Source organism: Pan troglodytes, chromosome 6 (genome assembly GCF_028858775.2).
Source record: "Pan troglodytes isolate AG18354 chromosome 6, NHGRI_mPanTro3-v2.0_pri, whole genome shotgun sequence".
Lineage (NCBI taxonomy): Eukaryota > Metazoa > Chordata > Mammalia > Primates > Hominidae > Pan > Pan troglodytes.
Window position 1 is genome coordinate 80635632 of NC_072404.2, and position 24672 is coordinate 80660303.

Sequence of the window (24672 nt, forward strand, 5' to 3'; positions counted from 1 at the left end):
TGGGCAAAGTGAGCACCACCGCCCCGCTCCCCCTCCTCCCCCGGCAGGCTGCACCTGCTGTCCCCCAGCACCTGGCTCCATTGCAGCCGTCCCATCCTCAGGGACCTCCCTCCGGCTTCCCCAAAGAGAGACACTCAGGAAGCCTGGGACTACCCCCCCACCTCCACCGTCTGCCAGAACCAGCAACTTCCCCCCACCACCACTGGCACTCAGGGACCCTTGGAAGGGGCCCCTCCCCACTAAGAACAGTAGTTGGCAAGGAGGAGACCCAGGTCTCCCAGCTCCAGGAAAACTGCCACTATGTCCCCAGGTGGTGATCGATGTCCAGAGACTGCGGGTGGCGCAGCAGGAGGAGGGCTGGTTCCGGCTGCAGCCCGACCAGTCCAAGAGCCGGCGGCATGACGAGTAAGTGCATGGAGCTGGGCAGCCGGCCTCAAGGGGTGGGGTGGGGGCTGACATTTGGGAATTGGCTACAGGCAGGCAGGGCAGGGCAGGGGGGCTGCTCAGGGGTGAGAGGTCAGGAGACACAGCTCCAGGGTCCCCTCAGCCCCTGCCCACCTAGCCAGCATCCTTCTCATCCCGGCTGGGCTCCACCTCCCCTTTATTTATTATTTATTTATTTATTTATTTATTTTGAGATGGAGTCTCACTCTGTCCCCAGGCTGGAGTGCAATGGCGTGATCTCGACTCACTGCAGGCTCCGCCTCCCGGGTTCACGCCATTCTCCTGCCTCAGCCTCCCAAGTAGCTGGGACTACAGGCACCCGCCACCGCGCCTGGCTAATTTTTTGCATTTTTAGTAGAGACAGGGTTTCACCATGTTAGCCAGGATGGTCTCGATCTCCTGACCTTGTGATCCACCCGCCTCGGCCTCCCCAAGTACTGGGATTACAGGCATGAGCCACCGCGCCCGGCCCCTCCCCTTTATTTTTCCCCACAGTTCTGCATTCAGCTCAGCTCTGTCTTCTGTCTTTTTTTTTTTTTTTTTTTTTGAGATGGAGTCTTGCTCTGTCACCCAGGCTGGAGTGCAGCGGCACAATCTTGGCTCACTGCAACCTCCACCTCCTGGGTTCCAGTGATTCTCCTGCCTCAACCTCCTGATTAGCTGGGATTACAACTGTGTGCCACCATGCTCGGCTAATTTTTGTATTTTTAGTAGAGACAGGGTTTCACCATGTTGGCCAAGTTGGTCTCGAACACCTGACCTCAAGTGATCCACCCGCCTCAGCCTGCCAAAGTGCTAGGATTACAGGCATGGGCCACCGCACCCGGCCAGGTCTGTCTTCTTAGCTCACAGTTTGTACAGGTCTCCTGCTTTCTGCCTCTGGAAGTTTCTGAAACAAGTACTCAGACATTTTCCCTTTGAAAATTTCCCTGCAGACCTCAGACCAGGGTTCAGTCTCCAAGGTCAGTGTCCCTGAGCCATAGCTCCAACTCCCTATGCCAGATTCTCCAGGAATAGGGTTGTGAGATAAGATAGGACACCGTTGGCCAGGAGCGGTGGCTCATGCCTGTAATCCCAGCTCTTTGGGAGGCCAAGGTGGGAGGATCACTTGGGGCAAGGAGTTTGAGACCAGCCTGGGCAAGAAAGTGAGACTCCGTCTCTACAAAGAAATAAAAATTAGGCCAGGCGCGGTGGCTCACGCCTGTAATCTCAGCACTTTGGGAGGTCGAGGTGGGCGGATCACCTGAGGTCAGGAGTTTGAGACCAGCCTGGCCAGATGGCGGGCGCCTGTAATCCCAGCTACTCGGGAGGCTGAGGCAGGCAGAATTGCTTGAACCCCGGAGGCAGAGGTTGTAGTGAGCCAAGATTGCGCCATTGCACTCTAGCCTGGGTGACAAAGCTAGACTCTGTCTCAAAAAAAAAAAAAAAGAACACCCAGTTAAAACTTAATTTCAGATAAACAGTGAATTTTTTTTTTTTTTTGAGCAGAATCTCACTCTGTCACCTAGGCTGGATGGAGTGCAGTGGCACGGTCTTGGCTCACTGCAACCTCCGCCTCCCAGGTTCAAGCAATTCTCATGCCTCAGCCTCCCGAGTAGCTGGGATTACAGGCATGCACCTGTACCACCAGTGCAGTGGTGATCATAGCTCACTGTAGCCTCCATCTCCTGGGTGCAAGCAATCCTCCCACCTCAACGTTCCAGGTAGCTAGGACCACCTCACCTGGCTAATTTTTTGTAGTTTTAGTAGAGATGGGGTTTCACCGTGATGGCCGGGCTTGATGTTGAACTCCTGACCTGTGCCCGGCTGTGAATACTTTTTTAGTATAAGAATAACCGCTGGGCGTGGTGACTCACACCTGTAATCCCAACACTTTGGGAGTTTGAGGCAGGTGGATCACTTGAGGTCAAGAGTTCGAGACCAGCCTGACCAACATGGAGAAACCCCATCTCTACTGAAAATACAAAATTAGCCGGCGTGGTGGGGCATGCCTGTAATCCCAGCTACTTGGGGGGCGGAGGCAGAAGAATCGCTTGAACCTGAGAGGCGGAGGTTGCAGTGAGCCGAGATCGTGCCATTGCACTCCACCCTGGGTGATAAGAGCGAAACTCTGTCTCAAAAAAAAAAAAAAAAAAAAGTATTCTTACACTAGGGCTCTTTAGTGAACAAGTATACAGTTTTTAATCATCATAGAATCTCAGACTAACCCAACAAAACCAAAATTCTAAAGGAAATTAATATATACCATGAAATTGTGAAGACTGTGATAAAAATTCATCTGTAAGAATTATGGGGCTGAATAAGCAGAAATTAATAAACCTATAGAAGTTCATCATTTGATGCTGTGTTTGCTTTTTGGAAAAGCAAACAATTACAATGAATAATTAAAATATTTGTAAATTCTCAAAAATAATTCTCACTCAATATGTTTTATTGTAAATTTCTGCCAGATCTACTCTATCAGTATAACTCTATTAGTAACTTTCTAGAAAATACAAATAAACCTAGAGATTTTGTTTCAATGGAATATGCAATGTAACATATTACGTGACTCAAGGCTGAACATCATCCTGTCAGAAACTATTTATTCCAAAATAGGATTAAGGATAGAATACAGACATAAGGATAGAAAGCAGACACACATAAACATATGTGTGTTTGTGCATGTATATACACATACAAATATATGATATATATCAAATATCAATATATAAGCAAGAAAACTAAATTAGAGGCAGAACATGTAGAGTCTCCACTAGCTTTGCCAAAATCCAGTTTCAGAGGGCAACTCAATACTGGTCACCCAGCAGAGGTTTCAGTGATGTCAAATCATGACTGCTTCCTCTATTTTCTAAGCATATAAATATTGTCAGTATTATCACAACCACTTACCACTGAATTCAGTGCTTTGTGTCAGGAACAAAAAGGTTGTATCTGGTACAATGCGACATGGTATACCCGTGGCAGGTGGGCTGCTCTTTCCCGAAGTATTCAATCAGCAAATATCAATTCCCAGAAGATTATAAGGTAAAGCAAATAATAATAGGGGCATAATTTTTTGGCAATTGAACAAATGAGGAGACAATTAAAATTGCAGCAGCCTTCTTTGTAGAATTTAACAAAGGAATTTTAAAATTTATATGAAAACACAAAAAAACCTAATATAGTTAAAGCAATTTTTTCAAGAAAAGAACAAAGTAGAGAAGGTCTTACTATACATGATTTCAAGACATATTCTAAAAGTACAGTAATCAAGACTATGGACCTTGAGCAAAGTAACATATAGATCAATGGAACAATGCCTTCTAGGCAATCCAAGAAATGTGGTATCAACTGGATACCCATATGGAAAAATAAATGAGTGGCAACTCTTATCATACATTGCACATAAAAATATACCCAAAGTGAATCATAGACCTAAATATAAAATCAAAAGCTATAATATTCCTGGAGGAAAAAAATAAGAGAAAATCTTTGCAACCTCCTGGTGATCAAAGTTTTCTTACATAGGAAACAACAGCAATGAACCATAAATTTAAAAAAAAATACAAATTGGACTTATTTAAAATTTAAAACATATTATTCTAAAGATATAGTGGAGGAATGAAATGGCAAGCTATAACCTAAGAGAAAATATTCAAAACACATAAATTAGAAAAAGATATAAGAATGTTTACAACTCTCAAGGTCCCAGGATTAGTGTAGTTCCTGCCACAATGGCAGCCTTTGCTATGAAACCATACGTGCCCACGCTGGGATCTGAACCAGTGACGGTGAGTTCATCCATCCACATCTCCAAAGCCAGGAGATAATGTCCAGTTCTTACCTGTCTTTTTAATGATGGATTTTCCAGTGAGTCTATAAGTTCAATCAATTAGTGGTCCTAGTAGGAGTAATGGAAATGAGATCATGTTTACTTGCAGGTGGCTCACCACGGCCATAGTCAGTTACACCAGCTCATAAAGATAAAAGTGGAGCTCCACCAGTTAGAAGTATATATAAAATGACATTTTTAGACCAGGGCTTGGATCAACACTTTTAGTTTCAAGAAGAGAGTCAAACATTTTCTTAATGCAGAGTCCTCTTGTTGGAGTTAAGACAACTACTCCTGCAACTGGACAAAGTATGTTTAGTCTAGCACATATCAGTCAGCCATGAAAGACAGCATTATCTCCCGCCCACTTGGATCCTTTTATACTCAAGGAGATCCTCTGACTTCAGAAGATCACCTCAATGACACTTGGGTGATTGTGTTTGGGTTTCCTCAAGCACCTGCTTTTTACATATTATAATTTGCATACTATGGGAATATCTTAAAATATGTTATGTCTAACACACAGGAAATTGCATATTTGTTATTAATCTAAACTGTAGGCCTAGAAAGCCTTAAGCAAAGACAGGAGAATTTTTAGAGAATTCATCATGATTGGTGCACAACCATGTTTTGATGCAAGTGTTACAGAAAACAGTGACAGATGTGCTTTATCATCTCCATCTTCAGCCTTTACATCACCAATCAAAACCTTAGATAAACCAAAACAACCTGGAAATACTTCTAGAATTTCTACCCTGAGACCTCTTGGTACAGCATACAGAGCTTCTATCATTTCTAACAGAGAAACACCTAAAAACAATGAAAGTCTTTTATCCAAAGCAATATGTGTTGGCTGCTAGCATAAGACAAAAGAACTCCACGACCAAAGAGAAGGTTGCTACGCTAAAACAGAGTTAGCAGAGTACTGCTCATTTCCATCACTTAGTTATATAACCACTACTGCAGTATTGAATAGCTATTACATACTTCTTTTAGAAAGAAGGCTTTTTCTTTAAGGACATAGCCTGTTGTCACTTTAAAGGATGCTTGGAATACACTTTAAAGGATGCTTGGAATACATTTTAAAGAAAACTAAAAATCCCTGTAAATAGGTTTTGTGCTGTCTGTGATCATGCATGCTTATTTAAGCACAAAAAACACAGCATGATTCCTGTAATTAAATAATTGAATTTGTGGTAAGGCTTCGTAGTCTTCATGAGAAGGTAGGTGAATTTCATAAATTACAGCTGCTTCTACACAAAGATTATTATTAGCAATTTGAATTATGGTCTTTTAATTTAGATAGTATTTCACATTTTAATTATCTTTGTTTATATATGTCCTTTCATGGATTGTCATCTTGGTGTATTATAAAACCAATACATTATTTTTAAAAACTTACTACTAAAGTTTCTTGATAAAAACAAACGGTCACATTGTCAATGGTAAAATGCTTACAACTCAATAATAGAACAATAAATAATTCAGCATTTTTTTAAATGAGCAAAAGAGTTTAATAGTTATCTTGAAAGAGAAAGTACACAGATGACCTATAGAAATGGTATAAAACATGACTAGTGTTTGGGGATGCAAATTCATCACAACCCATGCAGAAGAATGGGCAAAATAACAATTAAAAAAATTAGAACAGAAGCAGAAAAGATGTGGGGCAACTGGGACTTTCCTGCATAGCCGGTGGGAATATAAAATGGTATAATCACTTTGGAAAAGAGTTGGAAAGTTTATTGTAAACTTAAATATATACTTATCAGACACTTGAGATATTCCTTTCCTAGGTATTTACCGGGGAGAAACCAAAATGTGTGACTGCACAAAGACCAGGTCACAAATATTCATAACGACTTGATTTGAAATAGACAAAAACTCTAAACAACTCAAATGTCCAGCACATGATGAGTTACCATATTGTGATATATCCATTTAATAACACACTACTTAGCAATGGAAAGAAACTATTAATTCATGCTATAACATGGTTGGATCTCAAAATGATTATGCTAAGTGGACAAAGCCAGGCCAAAAATCAAAAGCAAAAAGGGGGAAAATAAACACATCTTATAAATCCATTCATATAAGATTCTAGGGAATCAATATCTTAGTCCATTTACACTGCTATAACAAAATACCATAAACTAGGTGGCTTATAAACAATAGAAATTTATTTCTCACAGCTCTACAGGCTGGATGTCCAAGATCAAGTTTCCAGCAGATTCAATGTCTGGTGAGCTGTTTGCTGATTTATATATAGCACCTGCTTGCTGTGTTCTCACATGGTAGAATGAGCCAATTAGCTCCCTTCACACTTATTACATTCATGAGGTCTCTGCCTCCATGACCCAATCACCTCCCAAAAGGACCCACCTCCTAATACCATCACTTAGGGCTTAAGATTTTAACACGTGAATTTTGGGGGGACACAAACATTCAGACCATGGCAATAAACTAGTTTATAGTGACAAAAAGCAGAACAAATATATGGGCACATGAGGGATAGATTAGAAATGGGTCCAAAGAAACTTTCAGAGAAATTGAAATATTTGTTATCCTGACAGTGGTTATCATGTCCCAGGTGTGCATGCATATGCCAAAAGTGATCACATTGTATACTTTAAATATGTGAAGTTTAGTGGACTTCAGTTATACTTCCATGAAGTCAAAAACGGCAAAAAAAAGAAAAAGCTTTTCAGTTAAAATTAGATACACTTTAGGGTAGGTATTTATAATTGAAAAAGACATGTCTATTGTAAGTGGCCAAAAGCTTATGTATTTTATGTCATTTTACCTATAACTGATATCTGATAGCCACTAATAAAGTTTGCCACTTGTTGAATAATTGTATGCTTATTCAGATTTTTTAAGGGATCAGGGAAATAACTTTTACCATTTTTAGGAAATTTTAATTAGTTTATCTAAATTTAAACCTATTTAAATAACAGATTTTCTAGTAAGAAATTATTAGATTTGTAGTGATAAAGGAATGACACAAATTTGTCTATTCCTGTGGATTGTAATTTTATCTATTTTTGAAACAATTTTTCAAAATTGTCATTGAATATACTAAAAATCACTGAATTATATACTTTAAGTGAAAAGCAAAACTTATTTGTCAATACATGTTTACCTAAATGAGAAAATTGGGAAAGTATTTTGGAAAGGGAGACTGGGTCAAATTTTAAGGACCTCGAATATCAATCACACTTTGGTTTAACATGCAATTCATGTTTTATCGTGGAAGGTTTGGAACAGGGCAATAGCTTATCAAGCTATGCCTTGAGAAGTTTGTTCTAGGCAGTGGCATATGAAGTGGTTTGAACTTAGGAGAGAAGGAAATCCTGTTACAATTTAATTGAAATAAATTGAATGGAAAATTACAGAGGCTTAAACTAATTAAAACTAGCAGTACTAATAACTTATTTTTAAAGTGAGTGGGTGGATAATAACAGAGTTTAAGACTTTGCCACTTGTTGGTGGTAGGGAGTAATGAGAAGTGAGAAATCAAAAAGAACTCTAACATTTGTTTCAGTGTCAGGATGAATAGAGTTTCCAATAAAGGAGAGAATGCAGTAATTCAGTATCCAATAATGGTTGAAGGGGTTGTCTTGAGCACCCTTTTTTGTTTGATTTGGAGGTACATGTGCAGTTTTGTTACATGGGTATACTGGCTTGGGGTATGGATGGTCTCATCACCCAGGGAGTGAGCATAGTACCCAGTAGGTAGTTCTTCAGCCCTTTCTCTACCCCTCTCTCCCCACTCTAGTAGTCCCAGTGTCTATTGTTCCCATCTTTATGTCCATGTGTATTCAATGTTTAGCTCTCATTTATAAGTGAGAACATAAGGTATTCAGGCTTCTGTTCCTGCAATAATTTGCTTAGGATAATAATAGCCTTTAGCTGCATCCATGTTACTGCAAAGCACATGATTTTGTAGTTTTTCCTGGCTGCATAGTATTCCATGGCATACATGTACCACATTTTTTAAAGCCAGAGTGTTCTCCTCGCTCCAATCTTGAGGATTCTAATGTTCAAGTTTAGGCAGGTCATTTAGTTAGATAGTACAACTGACCATAGGGAAAACAAATCCAAATCTTCCTGTAGAGACCCTAGGTAACAGTTTTCATTTTATAGCTGCCTAGTGTTTGAACTCCCTTGTCTATAGTTAGAGAGTAGAACATTGCTTTTGTTTTATATAAAAGATCAGGTACGTGTTCCCCCAGACTCCTTGACCGTAGACCTCAGAGACTTGTCTTAAACTTGGACAATCAGATGTTCCCTCTCAGGGCATGAGTCTGAGGTGGCTGACACAGAGAAGAGAGAAGAGAAAAGGCCTCATGTCACCACCAACACTCAATATCTTTGCCCACTGGTGGCAGAGGCAGCATGTATTCAGGTGTAACAGGACCGTTGGCAGCATGGAAATCTGACTGGTCTTGTGGCCAGAGCTAGATATGCCTTATTATGAATGACCTTCCTTGGTCCCTGATTGACTTTAATAAAAACAGCTTCATTGAGACATAATTCACACAACACAAAATTCACGCATTTAAAATTTATAATTTAGTAGCTTTTAGTATATTAACAGAGTTTGCAACCATCACTATGATCTAATTTTAGAACACTTTCATCATCCAGAAGAAACCCTGTGCCCATTAACAGTCAACCTTCACCTCCCTCCGAACAAATATTAATAATATTCTCCCTTCCATCTCTATGGATATTTCCACTTTGGACATTCATTAAAAGAAATCTTACAATGTGCAATATTTTGTGAGTGGCTTATTTCTCTTAGCATAATGTTTTCAAAGTTCCAGGTTGTTGTATGTATCAATACTTCACACCTTTTAATTGCCAAATGATTATATGGTATATTACATTTTATTTTTCCATTCATCAGCTAGCAGACATGCATGTTGTTTTCACCTTTTAGCTATTACGAATAATGTTGTTATGAACATTTGTGTGTACATTTTGATGTGGACACACATATTTTCATTTCTCTTGGCTATGTAGAAATGGAATTGCTGGGCCATACGACAACACCATGTTTAACTTTTTCTGCCCTTCTGTTTTAACAGATGATTTTCACTGATAACTCTATTAAAGTATAATTGACAAATAAAAATCGTATATATTTGTGGATTTACAATGTGCTGTTTCAGTATACACACACACACACACACACACACTGTGAAATGATTAAATCAAGATAACTAACATACCCATCACCTCACATACTTATTATTTTTGTGTGACGACATTTAAGATCTAATCTTTCAGCAATTGTCAAGTAGACCATATATTAACTGTAGTCACTATGATGTACAATAGATCTCCAAAAGTTGTTTATCCTGTCTAAATAAAACTTTGTCCCTTTAACCAGCATTTCCCTCTACCTTTCTCCCACCCCCAGGCCTGGGCAGCCAACATTCTAATCTCTGCTTCTATGAATTCAACTTTTTTAGATTCCAGATAATAAGTGAGATTATGCAGTATTTGTCTTTCTTTGCCTAGCTTATTTCACTTAGCATAATGACCTCCAGGCTAATCTGTGTCATTGCAAATGACAAAAGTAACTTCTTTTTAAATACTGAAATGTATTCTCTTGTATCTTTACTCCACATTTTATTTATCCATTCACTCACCAACAGACAGAGTGATAACATCTTGAGGAACTGTCAAACTGTTTTCCGAAGTATTTTCACCATTTTACATTCTCGCCAGCAATCTATGATCATTCCAATTTCTCCGTATCTTTGCCAATACTTCTTATTATGTGTCTTTTTATTGTAGCCATCCTAGTGGGTATAAAAAGGTTTCTTTGTGGTTTGGCCTTACCTTTGTAAAAATTGGGTTGTCTTTTTATTGCTCAATTATAAGTTCTTTCTTGCTTAATTTTTGAACTGTTTGCATAGTCTTCCCATCTGTTCTTTGTATGATCTGATACTCTTTCATTAAATTGCTTTTCTACTTAACTGGAGCACAGTTGGTACCTGCTCCTTGCAAACAAGAACCAGAGACTAACTCTAGAGATGTAGAGGTAGAATTTATCCGAAAAAAAGTGTGTGAGAAAAATCAGGGGGATTATGCAAAATATAAAGGAATAACAAGTGAGTAGGAAGTGAGAGAATAAAGAGTAACTAGAATATTTTTAAAAACTCATTTTGATGGTGATAGAAAATAGAGAAATAGAATAATAGCTTGAAGCATTACTAAGTTTGTTTACTCAGGGGAAAATCTAAAGCAAAGATATTGGACAGGAATGTACAGGAGTAGATAATTAGTGCAGGAGATGCCTTAAGGAAGCAGGTGATAAATTACCTTTGAAAGGAGTGTATTGGTCTCTTTTTCCACTGCTATAAAGACATACTTGAGACTGCGTAATTCATAAAGGAAAGAGGTTTAATTGACTCACAGTTCTCTATAGCTGTGGAGGCCTCAGGAAACTTACAATCATGGTGGAAAGCAAACGGGAAGCAAGGCACTTCTTACATGGTGGCAGGAGTGAGAGCTAGAGAGAGAGCAGGGGAAGTGCCACACTTTTAAATCATCAGATCTCATGACAACTCACTCACTGTCATGAGAGTAGCATGGGGAAACTGCTCCCATGATCCAGTCACCTCCCACCAGGTCACTCCCACTACATGTGGGGATTACAATTCAAGATAAGATTTGGATGGGGACACAGAGCCAAACTATATCAAGGAGGAATACTCTTTCTTAGAGATAAATAATAATAATAATAATAGTAACAACAACAACATAGAGACAGAAAGTAAAGAGATTCCTAGGTGCACACAGGACACTCAGAGGGCCTTCAGCAAGCAGCTGTGACATTCTCCAGAGATAGCAGTAATGCTATGCTAAGACCAAGGCTCAGAGTTCAGATGAGCATGTGAAGGAAAGTAGGAGAACAGCAGAATTAGGGACAAGGTAGTAAGTCAAAAGGAGTTAAGTGAAAAGGATTGTCTGGCAATATTATATTCTAGCAGTAGTGAATTCAAGAATATTTCCTATTCTTCCACCTCATTTTCTGAATTCCTTTTCTTTCTTTCTTGTACCTCACTTAATAAAAATGCACCATAAGGGACTAAAAGCTTCAACAAACACTCAAACACATGGAACGTTAAATATATATGAATCATTACTCTGATTTATTCTTTTGAAGTTTTTCCTCTGTGTGCTTTCCCTTTTCTTCTTACTTCAGGGTATCCATTGCAAAATGTAAATACTATGATACAAAGTGAAGTATGTTCCTTTTTTGTGTTGAAATGTAGTTTTCTAAAAATGTTCATTCAGTCTTAAGTTTTAGAGATACACTTTTTAATCTGTCAAGTATCTCTAACTTAAACAACAAACCTAAAGTGATTTCCCATGAGCAATTTACAGAGATCTTCCCTATGCTTCCTTCAAAATAGATATCTCACTTAACCCCTTAATTATTGATACATTGTTGTAGCCTTATACTGACTATTTCTTCATATTACAATGTTAGCAGAACAAAAATCTCTCATAGGTCAAGTTAATCATGTTTTCTTTTGCATAGTCTATTTGCCTACTATTTAAAAAAAAATTTGCCATTGTAAATTCACATAGAAAAGGCCTGAAATGAAATTCTTGGTTAGAAATGGGAACTCTAAAATCCTGCTTGTAACTCACCATAGAGATTCTTATACTACTGAAAAAGAGAATAAAAGACAACCCATTTTATCATCCTCTGAAACAGTAAAAGATAGGATTTCTCTGCCTGCCTTTTCAGTAGACCCTCTTTGTTCTTTTCATATTTGCTTATGCATTTGCCTTAGTATACAAAATTAAAACCATACCTACAAATAAAAATGTCATGGACAGACAAAGGCCACATGAGCTTTAAAAGATACAAATCAAAATACTTTTGAAAGTGGAAAAGTGCTCCATTTCACATTTCTGTGAAATTTGGGAGTTTACATCCTCCTGAACCCTTCAGCTGAAGTTAGCACTCCAGGGGATTTCAAATAGGTTCAAAGTTATATGGTAAAGAGAAAAAGGAAAAAGGAAAAGAAAAAGAAATGGGTGAATTTCCTTCAGTTCATTTCATTGTTTAGCATTTCAAAGGTTCCTTCTATTCTCTTGATTAAAGCTCTGGTTTCATCAGGTTTGTAGATTTGTCTGAAGCCAGGAATGTGTCCAAATTCACAGCAAGCATTTATGTACCCCAAATTAAATCAAGAAGCTTAATTAAGAAGTCTCCTTTCAATTGAGAAACAACCTACAGTCTATTCAAATGCAGATATAATCTAGATATAACCAATCACATTTTAGTTGGTATGTGGAGATAAGGAGCCACCTGAGGGCTGAGAATGTGTGGACCTGGCAGTTTTCATTCCAGCTCTTCAATTAGCTAGTTCTTTGACTTTCAGTAATCATTTTACCTCTCTGGATCTTAATGTCATCTGCTGTACAATAAGATACAAAGTGGAATTGGATGTTTTTCCTATTTCTAAAATTCTATTCATCTACTCTGAAAATATGTTTTAATATATACTTCTTTGGGGTACTTAGGTGAAATATAGCATTTACTGTGTTTAATGTTTGCACCTAGCAAACATTAAACCCACAGAATGATAGGGTTTACTGCTGATTATGTGCATATGATGATTGTAGGAATATGCATATGTACACATATAAAGAACATTTCCTATTTGTAGAATTACACAGATTAATTACATCATAATCTAGCCATTTTATCAGAATATGTTAATGTTTCATAATTGATATCCTGAGAGTTAACAAAAGTTAAAGTTGCCAATGTTTTTTATATGAAAAAATTAAAATTTTCACTTTGTAAGTTTATGATACATCAGTTATGCTTAAAAGTATTCCCTTTTGCTTGCTACTATGCCATTTTTCCAATAAGCACTGCAAAACTCCTTAGTTTTTTTTAATACTCCATTCGCTCACTGCAACATATTCAGTTAATATCTCTCTGGCCTTTAATATTGTGACTTGGGAATTATTTCTATTTTTCATTAGTTTTCCTTTTGTTCATTGGAACAATAATTTTAGATATATAAAAAGAAGTTAATATTGGTAAGTGATATATACTATGAAGGTCCAAGCTGGAGATTAGAAACAAATTTAAAACAGTATGTAATAGGTCAGTTGCTCTTATCAAACTTCCTCTTTTTTAATATCAAGTGAATAGTTTTTCTAATATTATTTTCTGTAATTTACATATGACCAAGACTGATCTTCAGAAAAAGTCAAATGATGTTAGCTTGTGAAGTATGTTAAGAAACTCTAAAGGCACCTAGCCAAATCTCTGTCCACCATATTAAAAGACTTTCATTGACGTCTTAAATTCTACTAGTAATTATTCAATGTAGTGCCTAATTTGAAATGTATTTTCTATTCAAAAGTGTGTATCACAAGAAAAAAATATATATGACTTATCATGTATGCGAACCTAATGTAAATGACATTGCTCCACTCTTTCTTAAGTGTCAACTACTCAAAAACTGTTAAATTTTGGAATCTCAAAGAAGTAGTTTTCAAATGCTCCTTCATGGGGCCTTAGAAGTTCCAGAAGGTGTCTCAAGAACTTCAACTAGAATATCTCCACTTATATTTTCCTCCAAGACTTGGTTTATAGACATTTGTAAGCCACTGGACTAAAAGATAACATTTCAAAATTTGGGTAATGCTAATGGAGGATGAAACAACCATGGGAATGGTCATACAAATGGAAGAACAGGGGAGGAAAGAGCTCAGTAAACAAAAAAACAATATGATAATATTGACAAATGGGACAAAGATCAATACAGCAAGGAGTGGGAGAAAGGGCATTGAATCTTGGCAATAGACGCCTACTTTGCAAATTTGCTTAAGTTTCCGCAAGACAAAATATCAAATACCTCATTGTTAACTCTCCAGGTTATAGTTGTGCTTACTAAAGTCTAGGAATGACTGCTCCAGTTCGTGTTACAAAATCATGTAACATGAAAATTATGGAAAAAACACTTCACAATCACAAACTATTTAAAATTGGTATAGAGACGAACAATAATCTGGCATGCTTTTCAAATAGACTAAAGCCTAACCTAGCTCCTATGTATGATAAGGGTTCCTTACGTAAAGTAACTATGAAAGTGACTAAATCAATCAGTCTCACCACAGTAATTTTTACTGTGCTTTGCTCATCTAGTGTGAAAGTAAAAATAGTAAGTATATTAAAATTTATTTATGCTCTCAGTTTCTTGGCTGATTCATTCATGATAACTTACTGAACATTTAATATTGGTTACAAATAGGGCATATTTTAATCCAAAGGAAGAAAGCTAAGTAAAGAATAAATTTTGGGGGCCCCCCAAGAAGTTTTCACACCAATGAACATAAATAGGCAAATAAGTATTCTCAATGTGGTATATGATTTATGTTATCATTATATCCTCTAAATCTCTGAGTCAAAAGATAACAACCCTTAATTAATAAATTAATGATACATGGCAAGTACTAAAAGACATAACTTACTGTAATGAATTCTAGTTTTATAACAGAATTTTAAGTATATGATTACAGGGGTGTTTTTCTATCATACCAGGCAAACTTACTTGAATCACTGAGAAGAAAAAATGAATTGTGTATTTTACAAAACAGAGAGGCATTGCAAAATCTAGGATTTTGCTTAGTCTTTCAATTTTTTCAGTTACACATTTAAGTCATTAAGAAATGCATATCTGGCTGGGTGCGGTGGCTCACGCCTGTAATCCCAGCACTTTGGGAGGCTGAGATGGGCAGATCACGAAGTCAGGAAATTGAAACCATACTGGCCGACATGGTGAAACCCCATCTCTAATAAAAATACAAAAATTAGCTGGGCGTGGTGGTGCATGCCTGTAATCCCAGCTACTCGGGAGGCTGAGGTAGGAGAATCACTTGAACCTGGGAGGTGGAGATTGCAGTGAGCCGAGATCACACCACCGCACTCCACCCTGGCGACAGAGCGAGACTCCATCTCAAAAAAAGAAAAATAAAAAAGAAAAAAAGAAATGCATATCCAATATTTAATACTGTGCATAATAGTAAGGCAGCACATAGCCCTAGTTCTGTGGTTCTCAATTGGGATGATTCTGCCCACATGGGATATTTTGCCCACACATTTTTGGTTGTCACAACTGAAAGGAACAGACATCTGGGAGGTAGAAACCAGAGGTGATGTTAAACCTACAATGCACAAATTATTCTCCAACTGCAAAAGCTATCTGACACCAAAGATCAGTAGTTCTGACACTGAGCAACCCTGTTCTAGTTAAACTTATTTAATATTGAAGTACATTATTTATCAATGATATAATTAAATTTGCCTTGAAATACACTTGAAATTAAAAACTCACTACATAGTTAAATACAAAGAAACCATTTCTCTGTGATAAGAAATTTTCTATTTACAGTCTGGGCGCAGTGGCTCATGCCTGTAATCCCAGCACTTTGGGAGGCCAAGGTGGGCAGATCACAAGGTCAGCAGTTCGAGACCAGCCTGGCCAACATGGTGAAATCCCGTCTCTACTAAAAATACAAAAATTAGCCAGGCGTGGTGGCGGCCATCTGTAATCCCAGCTACTTGGGAGGCTGTGGCAGGAGAATCACTTGAACCCGGGAGGTGGAGATTGCAGTGAGCCAAGACAAAGACATTGTACCCCAGCCTGGGTGACAGAGCAAGACTCCATCTCAAAAAAAAAAAGAAAGAAATTTTCTATTTACATTTACAAACTGTTAAACCGAGAATATTCCTCATGGTGTGTTTCCTGTAACTAGTTGACTAAGGAAGAAAACATTCAGGCTTGGTTAACAGACAGTTCTGCACAATATGCAGACATGGCCTTAAAGTGGACAGTTGTAGCACTAAATTCCTTTTATGGGAGATGCATAAAAGACCATTGTGAAGGGAAATTCATGTAAAGGGCTGAACTTTGAGCGTTTCATCTGGTTATTCATTTTGCTTGGAAGGAAAAGTAGTCAGCCCTGAGAGTCTACAATGATTCACAAGCTGTGACCACTAGTTTGGCTGTATGTTAAGGGACTTAGAAGGAATATGATTGGAAAATTGGTGACAAGGTGGTCTGGGGAAGATGAGTGTTGGTAGAGGATGGCCACAGGAGTGGAGGATTTTAATAATCATGTGGATAGGATGACCAGTTTTTTGGATTCCAGTCATCTTCTTTCTAAGCCACTCCTTTCATTTTCCAATGAGTCCAAGAACAAACTGTCCTTTTGGCTGCAATGGAGGCTATCCAAGTGTTAAGCAACACGGACTTTTACGTACCAAGTCCAGCCTGCCACTAGCTTGTCAATAGCCACTACTGAATGCCCGATCTGTCAGTATCAGAGACCAATACTGAGTGCCATCCTCTTTTAAAGACACTCCTTTCCTTTTCCAGTGAACTCATGAACAAATTGGGCAAATACTGAGTGCCCTAATATGGGCTGATCAGCCAACTACCTGGTGGTAGGTTGATTATATTGGGCAGCTTCCATCATGGGAGGGGTAGTGCGTTGTTCCTACCAGAAGAGGCACTACAAATATGGTTTTATTTCCCTGCATGCAATGCTTCTCCCAAAACTGCCATCTGTGGACCTACAGACTACCTTATCCATCATCATTGTATTCTATACAACATTGCTTCTGATCAAGGAACTCACTTCATAGCAAAAAAGGACCATGCTCATGGAATTCACCAGTCTTTCCATGTTACCCAATATCTTGGAGCAGCTGGCTTTATAGAATGATACATTGGTCTTTTGAAGAGTCAATTACAGTGCTAGTTAAGTGGTAATGCCTTGTGGGGCTGGATATTGTATGTGCTCCAAATCAGCATTCAGTATGGCACTATCCTTACCAAAACAAAGGTTCACGGATGTAGGAATCAAGGGGTGAAAATGGCAGTGGCACCACTCATTAACCCTGGTAATTAATTAACAAAATTGTGCTTCCTGTTCCCATGACCTTAGGCTTTGCTGATCTAGGGTGTTGCTTTCAAAGGAGAAATGCTTCTACCAGGAGACACAACAATGATTCCATTGAATTGGAAGTCATGACTGCCACCCAGCCACTTTGGGCTCCTCATGACTTTGAATCAACAGGAAAAGAAGTGAGTTATTGTACTAGCTTGCATGATTGATCTTAATTATGGAGGGGAAAATTGGGCTGCTACGACTCAATGGAAACAAGAAAAAATATCTTCAGAATACAAGGAATTCCTTAGAGAATCTCTCATACTACCATGTTCTATGATTAAAGTTGTTGGAAAACTACAAGAACTAAATTCAGGCGTGGTGTAGGGTTAGGAGATTCACTGCAAATAGGGACAAGAGCACCTTCTTTGGGTGATGGAAATATCACAATTGTGGTGGTGACTACACAATTATATAACAATTATCAAAACCCATCCAACTGTCCACTTAAAATTGTTGAATTTTATTTTATGTAAATATTACCTCAATACAGTTGAATTAAAAAAAAATTTTCCTATGACAGCAAAGATTCCTAATGTTGAAAAACAAAGACCAGACAGAGAGAACATAGTTATAGTATATATCCCCAGAGAGGTATTTGTGTTTCAACTTCAAAAACAAAAACAAAACTCATAAAAATACATATATTTATTCATCCTTTTATTCAACAAATAGCTTTTTAGCATAAGTCATCCATCATGCAAAGCTTCAGATGCTGGAGCTATGTCAGTGGAAAACAAAAATACAAAGCAAAAACATGAAACAAAACATCAATAACAAAAAGACTGTCCTTAAGGAGCTTACAATTAGTTAAGGGAGATAGATAATTAAATGAATAAGTAAAATAAATTCTATGACCTTGATAGTGATAATTCTCAGAGCTATGTCTAGCTCATCCATAGTACTATATAGGTTTTTATAGGATATATTTTGATATTACCTTCATTTGTTGCTCAAGTGTTCTATCTCTACTGAATTTTTTCCCCCTCTTTCTTGCCTACTTTTAAGTCATATGAACTCCAAGTTGCCTCTAAGCTGTAAGATAGACATAGATAAATCAATGAACCAACGTAACACTGATAAAATTAGACTTTTTCTGGTTTAATTCTAATAAAGTCCTAAGTGCTGAGAATATAATAAGTAGCAAGTACCCCCATGTTTTGAAATGAGATATAATATAGTATACCATTATGCAAACACTACCAAAGTGGTGTCTCAAAAATCAGTTTTGTGATCATTAACCTATTTCAATAGTATCAAATGCTTGAGGTCAGAAACTGGACTAACAATCACTTAAAAATCTGCCCCATAAAGGTAGGCTTCCTGTCACAGACCAGGTGAAGTCAGGAGAAAGGCATTTTAGGCACCAAGGGAGGGAGTTATTTTGAGAAATAATTTGGATTGCTTAAGCATCTTTCTCTCCTTGATCACAGAGCAGGAACTCTTCCCCAAAACTTCACGCTGAGTGAGAGGGGCTTTAGGACATGATTCTGACTGCTTGATATGTGTCCCAAGAAGCTTGATGGGGCAAAAAGGCTGGTTTTGACTTAATATTGAAGGAGAGAGTGAAAGGCTCTGACTGGATTATCTGCCAGGCAGGAGGGTTCACAGAGGTGACCACTGTTACATCAAACTGCTCCCTGCCTACCCTCCTGCCCCCACAAGCTCCCCAGAGGTATGTGTTTCCTCTGGATTGGATGGGGACCCTGTGGGAGGGAGCCAGCATAGGAGCCACTTTAAAAGGCCCCACAAAATGCTGGATACATAATAAAACTGGCCAGCTGGAAGAGACATAAGGGGTAGAGACAGTTTTACTTGCTAGCAGTTATATTCTGATGCTAATGTACCCTGGCAGGTGTCCAAATGCTGAATGCTTTTATCATGTTGTGCTTTCATAGGTTTCTCAGAGACCCTCCCACTGAGAACTACTAACTGTGACTACCTAAATGAGGGCAAAGCCATCCCACCCTCCAGCTGCTTACCTGCCCCCCTCAGCTCTGCACCAGACAGCACTCTGCAGGCATCCTTCCATTCAGCTCTCAAGGTTGCCGCATGAAGCCCAGTTGGATGGGGTCCATTTTTAAATGACAACAGACCACCTCTTCAAAATCAACCCTTTTACATACTTTCATAGTATAAAACCCGTTTTTGAACCACCCCCTCGGAAATCCCTATATAATTATTCTAACCACTCATGTAAGAATATAGAAGAAACCACCTATTGTTTTGTTTTTGGCCTTAGACCTCAGCTGAAGCTGAAGCAGAAAGAATTCCATTTTTAAATTGTGTTAATAAACAAGCAAATTGTAATATTTAAAGTATCTGTGCAGAAATAAGAACAGACAGATATCAAGAAAGAAAAAAATCAACAAAGCTTGGGTATACAGAAAAAGGAGACATGAAAATCCAGTATGACTAATGATTGGAGTTTGAGATGCTAAAGGAAATGATGGTAAGATTTCTGGATAAATATAATAGTCTTTTATTCACTTTCTCTCCACACATCCCACGAAAATGCAACAGAGCATTAAAAAGTTAATATCTTATAAAGACAAAGGGAATAGGACAGAGTAGTAAATGTTATGGTCACTCTGCAAAAGTGGGAGGGAGCCCCACTCCAGGTTTGGTTTGGATATTGAGACTAATCACACCACATGCTGACACCAAGAGGGTATGAAAAGTTTATGACTTACATAATTAAGGTCTCTAGGGAAAGCAGGACAGGCCTCTCAAGCAGGTCTGAAGTGGTTTGAGAGAACAAAGAAGGAAGTCAGGCCTGAGTTTTTGTTGTGGTTAAGGTGAGGTAACAGGTTGAGGATTCCCACACGTATGGGCTGGGACTCTGTGGTTTATATCTCCTCATAGCACCTGAGAAGGGAGCACCCAGGCCTATTTAGCAGCTTGCCTGTGTGTAGACAGCAGGGAAAGAAGAGGGGATGAGGCTCAAAAGCTACCAGCAGACGTAGAACAATGGAGTCAGATTTCTCATTACAGAAGACATATTTCAACAACTTTTTCAAACAGAAAATAGTTGGAAGATTGGTAAATACCTTAGCTGGAGGGAAAACAGAGCTATTTTCAAGCAGAGTGGAAATTCTGATTAAAAGTGAGGGAGTTTGAAATACAGAAATCCCGAGAGGCACATAGCAGAAACTATTCAGGCAGGAGTGAGGTTTACACTTTTCAACAGCAATTTATTGGAGCCCAGGACCAGTGAGCTAAAGCTTTTGAGAGGTGGAAGGAAAATGATTTCCAAATTACTAATCAACTGTGAGAGCAGGAAAAAGTGGTTTCAGACATTCAAGGTAAAACAATTTATCTACCATGATGACTTCTCTTAGGAACCTACTGGAAGGTGTACATCAGTTAAACAAAGAGAGGTCAAAGGAAAAAATACGTTTTCAAGTCCTGAAGAGTAAGAAATTCCAATTGGAACTAGAATAAGGACGTGCTCTGAGAAGTAAAAGAAAGAGGAAGAAGGAGGAAAAGTGACAGGGAGGAAGAAGAAAAAGAAAGGAAGAAAGAGAGAAGGAAGAAGAGGAGGGAGGGATGGAGGGAGTGAGAGGGAGGGAAAACCAAAGGCTGATGTGCTTGAGCATTTTCCAGTCATGTTGGGCTATATGAGGGGAAAGAGTGATACTACTACATGGAAAAGCTAAGAGAAGAAAAATCTTAAGAAATTATCATCAGGAAAAAAAGTTCCATGAGAAAGGAAATACAATTTTTTTACATCATTTAACGGTGAATAATACTTATAGTCTCATAGCAATATAAACATTGACTTTTGATTTAACCAAACATTACAATGTAATTAGAAAGATGGAAGAAGCAGAAATAAGAGCGTGGTAAAAGAATGCCAGATCCTCAGCTACCATATCAGAGAGCCAGTACACACTAAAAAAAAAAAAAAAAAAAAAAGCACCACTAAAATAGCCTAATACAATACCATTCAGGACATAGGCATCAGCAAAGACTTCATGACTAAAACACCAAAAGCAATGGCAACAAAAACCAAAATTGACAAATAGGATCTAATTAAACTAAAGAGCTTTTGCACAGCAAAATAAACTACCGTGAGAGTGAACAGGCAACCTACAGAATGGGAGAAATTTTTTGCAATCTAGCCATCTGACAAAGGGCTAATATCCAGAATCTACAAATAACTTAAACAAATTTACAGGAAAAAAAATTAAAAAAAAACAACCTCATCAAAAAGTGGGAGAAGGATATGAACAGACACTTCTCAAAAGAAGACATTTATGTGGCCAACAAACATATGAAAAGAAGCTCATCATCACTGGTCATTAGAGAAATGCAACTCAAAACCACGATGAGATACCATCTCATGCCAGTTAGAATGGTGATCATTAAAAAGTCAGGAAACAACAGATGCTGGCAATGATGTGGAAAAGTAGGAACGCTTTTACATTGTTGGTGGGAGTGTAAATTAGTTCAACCATTGTGGAAGGCAGTGTAGCAATTCCTCAAAGATCTAGAACCAGAAATACCATTTGAGCCAGCAATCCCATTACTGGGTATATACCTAAAGGATTATAAATCATTCTACTATAAAGACACATGCACACATATGTTTATTGCAGCACTGTTCACAATAGCAAAGACTTGGAACCAATCCAAATGCCGATCAATGACAGACAGATAAAGAAAATGTGGCACATATACACCATGGAATACACAGCCGTAGAAAAAGGATTAGTTCATGTCCTTTACAGCGACATGGATGAAGCTGGAAAACATCATTCTCAGCAAACTAACACAAGAACAGAAAACCAAACACTGGATGTTCTCACTCATAAGTGGGAATTGAACAAAAAGAACACATGGACACAGAAAGGGGAACATCACACACTGGAGCCCAGGGTGTGGGGGGCTCAGGGAGGGATAGCATTAGGAGAAATACCCAATGTAGATGACGGGTTGATGGGTGCAGCAAACCACCAGGGCATGTGTACCTATGTAACAAACCTGCATGTTCTGTGCATGTATCCCAGAATGTGAAACATGTTATATATACATACATACATATATATATATATATAATGCCTAATACAGTCATGCTTTGCATAACAATATTTCAGTCAATGATGGACCACATATATCATGGTGGTCTCAAAAGATGATAATGGATCTAAAAAATTCAAATTGCCTGGTGTCATAGCTTTTTAAAGTTTGTAGCACAATGCATTACTCATGTACTGCACTGTCAATCCTATAAAAGTATACCACACACAATTACAGTACAGTACATATTACTTGATAATGACAATTAACAACTATTTTACTAGTTTATGCATTTACTATATTTTTATCATTATTTTAGAGTGTATTCTTTATACTTACAAAAAACAAAGTTAACTGTAAACCAGCCACAGGCTGGTTCTTCAGGAGGTATTCTAGAGGAAGGCATTGTTATCATAGGAGATGACAGATCTATGCATGTTATTGCCCCTGAAAATTCTCCAGTGGCACAAGATATGGGGTGGAAGACAGTGATATTGATCATCCTGACCCTGTGTAGGCCTAGGCTAATGAGTGAATATCTTGCTTTTTAACAAAAATGTTTTTTTAAAAACTTAAAAAATATAAAATACTTATAGAATAAGAATATAAAGAAAAAAATTTACAGCTGTACAATGTGTATGTGTTTTAAGCTAAGTGTTATTACAATAAGAGTTAAATTTTTTTAAATATTAAAAAGTTTATGAAGTAAAAAACTTACAATAAGCTAAGGTTAATTTATTATTAAAGAAATAAATTTCTAAAAAATGAATTTAGCATAGCTCAAGTGTACAGTGTTTATAAAATCTACAGTAGTGCAGGTCAGTAGTCCTAGGCTTTCACATGCTCTCACCACTCATTCATTGATTCTCCCAGTGCAACTTCCCGTCCTGCAGGCTCCACTCACGGTAAGTGCCCTACACAGGTGCACATTTTTTATCTTTTATATCATATTTTTGCTGTACCTTTTCTATGGCTAGCAATGTTTAAATACACAAATACATACCATTGTATTACAATTGTCTACAGAATTCAGTATGGTAGCATGCTGTACAGGTCTGTAGCCTAGGAGCAATAGACTATACCATATAGCATATAGAATAGGTGTGTAGTAGCCTATACCATCTAGGTTTGCGTAAGTGCTGTCTATAGTGTTTGGACAAGGAGGGAGTTGCTTAATGACTCATTTCTTTTTTTTTTCTTTTTTTGTGTGTGACGGAGTCTCGCTCTGTCCTCCAGGCTGGAGTGCAGTGGTGCGAACTCGGCTCACTGCAAGCTCCGCCTCCCGGGTTCATGCCATTCTCGTGCCTCAGCCTCCCGAGTAGCTGGGACTATAGGCGCCCACCATCATGCCTGGCTAATTTTTTTTGTATTTTTTAGTAGAGACAGGGTTTCACCATGTTAGCCAGGATGTTCTCGATCTCCTGACCCCATGATCTGCCCGCCTCGGCCTCCAAAAGTGCTGGGATTACAGGCATGAGCCACCGCGCCCGGCCAATGACTCATTTCTTCGGAGCATATCCCCAGTGCATGACTGTATTTAGAAATATGAATGCAAGATAGCAGAGTAGGAGATACCAGTCTTTATCCCTTTATCCTCCCCCCCACACATATACATATACATAGACACATGCATATGTATGTATACACATACACATAGACAGCTATTCACAAACCAAAATAGCGTGGAGTGGGCTCAAGGGCTGATTAAAGAATCTACAAAAACACAGTGAAAAAAAATTTTTTTTTAAAAGAGAATTTCCACATGGAAAGGATTGCTGATAAGATTGACATGCCTGAGACACCAGGAGCAATGGAGAAAGGCGAGGCTATCAGTATCAGCCACATGGCAGCAGCCACCATGTTCCCAGCAGTCTGCTCAGTAGAGTGGCATCTCTTGCCACTGAGGTAACCAACAGCCATTCCCACCAGGGAACCTGAGAGGGAAACTTGACTGCACACCCCTCATGCTCCAGGACCAGCTGCTGTTGACCTGCTTTGAGAAAGGAGCTACCACCTCTCCCAACCTCTTACGTGTCAGGAGTCCCAGCTGCTCTAAGTAACCCCAGTACAGACCCAGGCTGTGTGGTAGCACTGGGCCTGCTGCCGTCTTAGACATCAGAACCATTGCACGTGGGGCCCCAGAGCCAAGTACTCACTGTGCGGCCCATGCCCTGGGTACCACCTCAGCCCTGTAGAGAGCCAGGCCTTCCTAAGGATCTGTGCCTTCCATCATATGACTAACACTGCAGCAGGTGCCAGCACCTTAGGTACTAGGGCCATCACAGGCCTGGACACAAGAGCTCACCATTAGTGCTGTGTTTTGGACCTCAGCTCTGTGCACCTCATCAAATGCCGGTGAAACATCATTATTTCCTCGTATGCAAACA

The 24672-nt window shown here is 38.6% G+C and overlaps 1 pseudogene; it reads left to right on the forward strand.

The window, feature by feature from the left end:
• Window positions 1-410: 410 nt before the first annotated feature.
• LOC134810447 (nucleoporin NUP35-like) overlaps window positions 411-24672 on the forward strand; it is a 32654-nt pseudogene continuing 8392 nt past the window's right edge.